This window comes from Cornus florida, unplaced genomic scaffold (assembly GCF_030987335.1).
Source record: "Cornus florida cultivar Cherokee Brave unplaced genomic scaffold, ASM3098733v1 CherokeeBrave_3.0.0_Hap2_Chr06, whole genome shotgun sequence".
NCBI classification, from domain to species: Eukaryota; Viridiplantae; Streptophyta; class Magnoliopsida; order Cornales; family Cornaceae; genus Cornus; species Cornus florida.
In genome coordinates this window covers 70,684,696-70,692,012 of record NW_026775576.1, presented here as the reverse complement: position 1 = coordinate 70,692,012, position 7,317 = coordinate 70,684,696, and positions in this window count along the sequence as shown.

Genomic DNA, 7,317 nt, shown 5'->3' with positions numbered 1-7,317 from the left:
TATGCTCTAAGGTCATATATATATTTTTTAAAAAAATATTTCCCAAGTGAACTTTCTAGCAAGTTAAATAAATAAAATATGAGCACAAGAAAGAATTCAATGTAGTACAAAGTAACCTAGAATTCAGAATATGGTATATGCTGGTCTTAAAGGTATACATGTTAATAACTAACAAATTCAACTTACCAAGAAATTCAGCAAACTAAGTCTCTAGTTGACCATGTTGTTTGACCAAATAATTCTTTGTGCAGCACAACTCATCTAGTCCTTGTTGATTTAGATTACTCTTCAAATCACCACTTGAAGAAGTGATTTACATTCATTTCCCAATTCTAAAGTAGGGCTGCAATTTGGGCGGGCTAACCCAGCCCAACCCAAGCCCAACCTGAAATTTTGAAATCTAACCTTAAGTTCACAAATCGGGTTCATGTTCGGGTTGGGTTTTATCAAAATCCCAGACATATTCGGGTTGGGCTCGGGCTCAACCCGAACCCAAAATAAAAAAATAAATTTTTTTTTTTTTTCCCCTCATTTCTCTCTCCTCTCTCTTCTTTCTCTTTCTCTCTACTGCTGCCCCATGTAACTGAAAGATCTGGGTTTTGACTTTTTTATTTTTTGAAGATCTAGGTTCATATATTTGAGATTTTTTTTTTCTCCTCTCTCTCTCCTCTCTCTTCTTTCTCTTTCTCTATCTACCGCCGTCCCATGTAAACTGAAACTGAAAGATCTGGCTCATGTTGATTTTTTTAAGTTCTGGGAAACTGTAAGATTTGGGTTTTGATTTTTTGAACAATCTAAAATTATATACCGATATGGGTTTTGAACTTTTGATTCTTGTAGACAGATTTTGAAATATATGGGTTTTAAAGTTCTGATTCTTATAGATTTTGTAGTTTGCAGAGAGAAAGAGAGAGATAGCAAGTTCAGAGATCCATGCACCAGGAATGGCAATCCGCAGCCTCGCTGGAGACGGCTCTACGGCCAGGCCAGCTCAACAGGTACCTCTGACGGTCGTGCCTGAATGAGATCTAAGATGGAGGCGATTGGGGAGGCTTAAATGATTTGCCCTAAAAATAATATTATATATATCTATATTTCAATATTTATTTATTAATATAAAAAATATTTATTAATTGATATAAAACTCTAAAAATTAACTAATAAAATTCAAATTACCTATTTATTCTAAATCTATACTATTATGAAAAGAGTTTCTATAAATTCAAATTACAAATTCCCTAATAAATCTATACTATTATTAAAAGAGTTTCTATAAAATTGTAATACAAAATCTATATCTATATCTATACTATTATTATAAAAGATAATGACATTCATCCGGCTCGATCCAGTTATGATTATGTCCTTATCAGGAGAGGACACATGTCATCATCCTATTAATTCAATAAGCCTACAAATAGAGGCATTGAGGAAGGAGGAAGGGTATAAAAATTGAGAATTCTAAAAATTCAAGGGACAGAAATTCAGAGACTCACCTAAGCCTTGAAGAAGCCATAAATTCTCTGAATCTAAAGACAACAAGCATATCTAAAATCGTACCAGATACAGGATCAGAAATTCTCTGAAGACAACAAACACATCTATCAGAGAATTGTACTCAATTTTTATTATTTGCTTCATATGTAAAGAATATATCAGAGAATTGTAATCATTTTTTACAAGCATATCTATCAGAGAATTGTACTCAATTTTTATTATTTGCTTCATATGTAAAGAATACATCAGAGAATTGTAGTCATTTTTTTATAAATTAATTATTATTTACTTCATAAAAGTGTTAATGCATAATAAAATATTTAATAAATCAATTGGTGCATAAAATATCAATTGTTGCATAAATAATTAATTCACCACATATTATCCTCTCTTTTTTTTGCTTTTTTTTTTTTTTTTTTTTTAACATCCTCGTGATAACATTTTTTTAAGTAATAGTGGTAAGCTGGCATCCTCTAAACAAGCCTCCCTTTTTGATTTCAATGCGTTGGTTTTAGCCCTATCTATTAAAAAAAAAAATCAAATAATTTCCCTATTTTATTTTAAATAAAACACATTAGACAAGTTTATATTTAAAGAGTTTTTATAAAACTCTAACACAAATTACCTATTTATCTATTTATTATGAATTTTTTAATAAAAGAAAATCTAATTAGACAAAAAATTATTAATATAAAAAATATTCATTAATTGATATAGAAAATAAAATAATTTATCTAAAACTCTACCACAAATTATCTTTTATTATGAATTTTTTAATAAAAGAAAATTTAATTAGACAAGGATATATTTAAAGAAAATAAAATAATTCTTTAAAACTCTACCACAAATTACCAATTTTATTTTCAATAAAACTATATCACATTAGACATGGATATATTTAAAGAGTTTCTATAAAATTCTAACACAAATTAACTATTTGTCTATTTATTATTTTGAGTTAAAATAAAGAAAATTTAATTAGACAGTGATTATTAATATAGAAAAATTATTAATTGATATATAAAATAAAATAATTTTTCTAAAATTCTACCACAAATTACCTATTATTATAATTTTTTAATAAAAAGAATCTTGTTAGACAAAGATATATTTAAAGAAAATAAAATAATTTCTATAAAACTCTACCACAAATTACCTAATTTTTTTCAATAAAACTCTATCACATTAGATAAAGATATACTTAAAGAGTTTCTATAAAACTCTAACATAAATTACCTATTTATCTATTTATTATGAGTTTTTTTTAAAAGAAAAAATAATTATACGAGTATTATTAATATAAAAAAAAAAATTTATTAATTGATATAAAAAAGAGGTTTTAAAAGAGTTTCTATAAAACTCTAACACAATTTACCTATTTTTCTAATTATTATGAATTTTTTAAAACAAAGAAAATCTAATTAGACAAGAGTTATTTATATATAAAAATATTTATTAATTGATTTAAAAAAAGTTTCTATATAAAACTTTAACACAAATTACCTATTTATTTATTTATTATGAGTTTTTAAAAAAAAGAAAATCTAATTAGACAAGAATTATTAATATAAAAAAAATTATTAATTAATATAAAAAATAAAATAATTTTTCTAAAACTCTACCACAAATTAGACAAGAAATATTAATATAAAAAAATATTTATTAATTGATACAAAAAGAGTTTTTAAAATATTTCCTCTAACATATATTACCTATTTATTATGAGTTTTTTTAATAAAAGAAAATATAATTAAACAATAATATATTTTTAAAAAAAATGATTTCTATAAAATCTACCACAAATTAGTGGTTTTTTTTTTTTATAAAACAATATCACATTATATATTTATTATGAGTTTTTTTATAAAGTAAAATCTAATTAGACAAAAATATATTTAAAGAAAATAAAATAATTTCTATAAAACTCTACCACAAATTAGCTATTTTATTTTCTATAAAACTCTATCAGTAATAACATTTATTTATCTATTTATTATGAATATATTTACGAAAAATAAAATAATTTCTATAAAACTGTACCACAAATTATCTATTTTATTTTCTTTAAAACTCTATCACATATCACCGGTATTCATATATTTGTTATGAGTTTTTTGATAAAAGGAAATCTAATTAAATAATGATATATTTAAAGAAAATAAAATAAATTTTTAAAAGAGTTTATATAAAAAAACTTTAACACAAATTACCGATTTATCTATTTATCAAGAGTTTTTTAATTAAAGAAAATCTAATTAGACAAGAATTATTAATATAAAAAATATTTATTAATTGATATAAAAAATAAAAATACTTTTTTATAAAACTCTAACACAAATTACAGTTTTTTATATATGCACACACACACACACACATACACACACACATATATATATATAAAGAAAATAACTAATTTATATAAAATTGTACCACAAATTATCTATTTTATTTTCAATAAAACTTTATCACATTAAATAAGGATATATTAAAAGAGTTTCTATAAAACACTAACACAAATTACCTAAACTCTACCACAAATTAACTATTTTATTTTTTTTTAAATTCTATAACATATAATCTGTATTTATCTATTTATTATGAGTTTTTTTAATAAAAGGAAATCTAATTAGAGAAGGATATATTTAAAGAAAATAAAATAATTTCTATAAAACTCTACCACAAATGACAAATTATTTTATAAACTCTATCACAAATTACTTATTTTATTTTCTATAAAATTCTATAATAAAGAAAATATATAATAATATAATAATACATATAAATAAAATATAAAAGTGTAAAGAGATTTAGCATTTATTTTTTAATATAAAAAAATTTATTAATTAATTTTAAAATAGAATTCTATCACATATAACCTCTGTGTAAAGAGTTTTATCATTTCAATATTTATTGTTTAATATAAAAAAATATTATTAATTAATTTTAAAATAAAACTCTATCACATTTATCTATTTATTATGAGTTTTTTAATAAAAGAAAATCTAATTATACAAGAATATATATAAATAAAATAAAATAATTTGTATAAAATAATTAAAAAATATATGAAAAGAAAAATTCGATAAGTTACAAAACATTCATCACGTGCATCGCACGTGCCTTTTACTAGTATATATATATTTTTATATAATTTATTTTTTTAATAATAATATAATCAAATATAATATATATATATATATATTTCCAAAAAAATTAAAAATCTCAACCCGTCAACTCGACCCAACCCGCCCGAAAATATTCGGACTGAGTTATGGTCATAACCCATGTTAGTTACAATTCAGGTTGGCCCAACCCAACCCGAATCGGGTTGAGGTTGGGTTGGGCTAGCCCAACTTGCAGCCCTATTCTAAAGTATCAATGGCAAAATATTAATAGAAGTAATATAAGACAATGGAAACATGAACTAAAACAACCTATCACTTCATTTACTATAAATGGAACCAATTCAAATTTTATTTCCAAAAAACACAAATATAAACATCTCTGACGACGAAAATTAACAATGAACATCTCTGCTCTCTTATCGATTATAGTTACTTGTCAGCAAAATAATCCAATGAAAGATTAAAATTCCAAGTTCCAACCCAACACACATTGCCAGTGTAGTACAAAATCACTTTGATGTATCAAAGCAAAATGAAATAAATGATAAACACACAAGAAATTAAAACAAAACATTCAGGAAACAAAATTTTAAAAAAAAACACCCATCAAAAAGATAGCATGAAGAACAAGCAAAAAACTTACAGTTCACTTGAACAACGGGCGATTAGCGATGGAAAAGAAGTTGCAAACTTGCGAAGACTAGAGACAATCTGATATAGTGATATGCGGCATATACTAATATGGGTTCTGAACTTTTGATTCTTGCAGTTGCAGAAACTAGAGAGAGATGTGGGAAAGATATTGGTATTGAACTTTTGATTAGGGAGATCAATTCTCAACCCTCGAGACTGAAGGCAATTGGCAAGGTTAAATGATTTGTCCTAATATATATATATATATATTTTTGTGGCCCATCGATGACAGGCCTATAAATTTTGAGGCCCCATAAATTTTGTTTGTAACTTTGGTTTGCTGGCCTGGGCCTTTTTGTTTTATTATGGATTGGGCTAGAAATACCCTGAGGTCTAGTGCATACCCTCATCCTCATCCCAGATAAAGTAACAAAAGTCTTAGCTACAAATGAGTGTGTAGCACCCGTATTAAATAAAACACGTCCATATAAACCATGAATATGAAACTTACCCTCAATAGTCTGAGGTGCCTGAACATCCTGTGGCATGGGGTTATACATCCTGCCATAGTGCAACTGTTGTGGTGCCTGTCCCTGAGTCTGCGGCGGTGCCGGTAAAGCCAGATGTGTCTGTCCCTGAATCCGTGGAACCTGTGGAACTGGTAGAGGCACTGGCGCCCTCTGTCCCTGCTGCACATACTGTCTCTGTCCCTGTCCCTGTCCTGCTTTAGGACACTGCCTGGTGGTATGACCATACTCTCCACAAGTGTAACAACTACCCTGGAAAGTACCAAATGGCCTCCTCAGTCGGTTAGCCTGTGGCTGACCCTGTCCTACCTGTGGTCCCCCATTCTGTTGCCTCTGAATAGGTGCCCCATTCCGATGAGCATCTGAACCACCCTTGTGCTTCTTCCAAGGTTGTTGTCCCTGGAACTTGCCTTTGTCATTCTGCCGGTGACCATTGCCATTCCCATTTTCAGCTGACTGATTAGTAGAGTCTTTATCTCCCCGCTTCTCACCACGAGCCTGTCTGATGTCCACAGTCAACTGATACTGTTGTAGAGCGGCGTCTACCACCTGAGCATAGGTAGTATAGGTTGGACTACCTGTAATAGCTCTCTTGATAGACCACATCAGTCCCTTAACAAAACTGTTGCGCTTCTTCTCCTCTGTATCCACCTCCGGTGCAAAGAGAGACAAGCGTGTGAACTGCTGCTCATACTCCGCCACTGTCATATTTCCTTGCTGCAGATTTAGAAACTCGGTCTTCATAGCTGCCCTGACTGCATAGGGAAAATATTTCTCGTCAAAGCGAACACTGAATTCATCATAAGTCAATGTCATCCTCTCCTCTGGGGTGGTAATTAACTCCCACCACTGTAGTGCATCCCCAACTAACTTGAAAGTTGCAAGCATCTGCTTCTGAACCTCCGTGCACTGAACCAAACGAAGATGACGCTCAATGTCCTGTTTCCACTGGTGAGCTGCTCTCGCATCGGTTGAGCCTGAGAACACAGGTGGACTCCCCTTTGTGAAAGAGCTTCTAGCCTTTCCCCAAGAATCCGTTTGAACCACTGGTGCTGGTACAGGTGCCTGCTGAACCTGTGGTTGGCTCCGGAGTGCAACTGTTACCCCAGCCTCTATAGCCCGAACAGCAAGGTCATTGAGGTGTGGAGGAATCTCTGGATCTCTGACCCGACCCTGAGTCTGTTGAACTTCCTCTTGCTCCTCCTGAAACCCTGGCATTTGCTGCTCTTCTTCCATTTGCCGACATTGTAGACGTTCCTGCTGTCTACGTGCCGTTCTCCTCTGTCGACTGTTCATGTTCTGTCCTCTTCCAGTGTTAACCATGCTGTTAACATAGAAAGACAGACATCAGTATGAGTTTAAACGAACCGTAAGAGAATTCAACGAATCCTAAACATAAGCTCTATATAAAAAAACACTACGCGGAAGTCTTAATACGAAACGTCCTAGAGACACTTGAACCTGGAGTGCTCTGATACCAACTGTGATACCCCTCGGATCTGAGACACGGGTTGATCAGGCCCAGGCCCAAACCC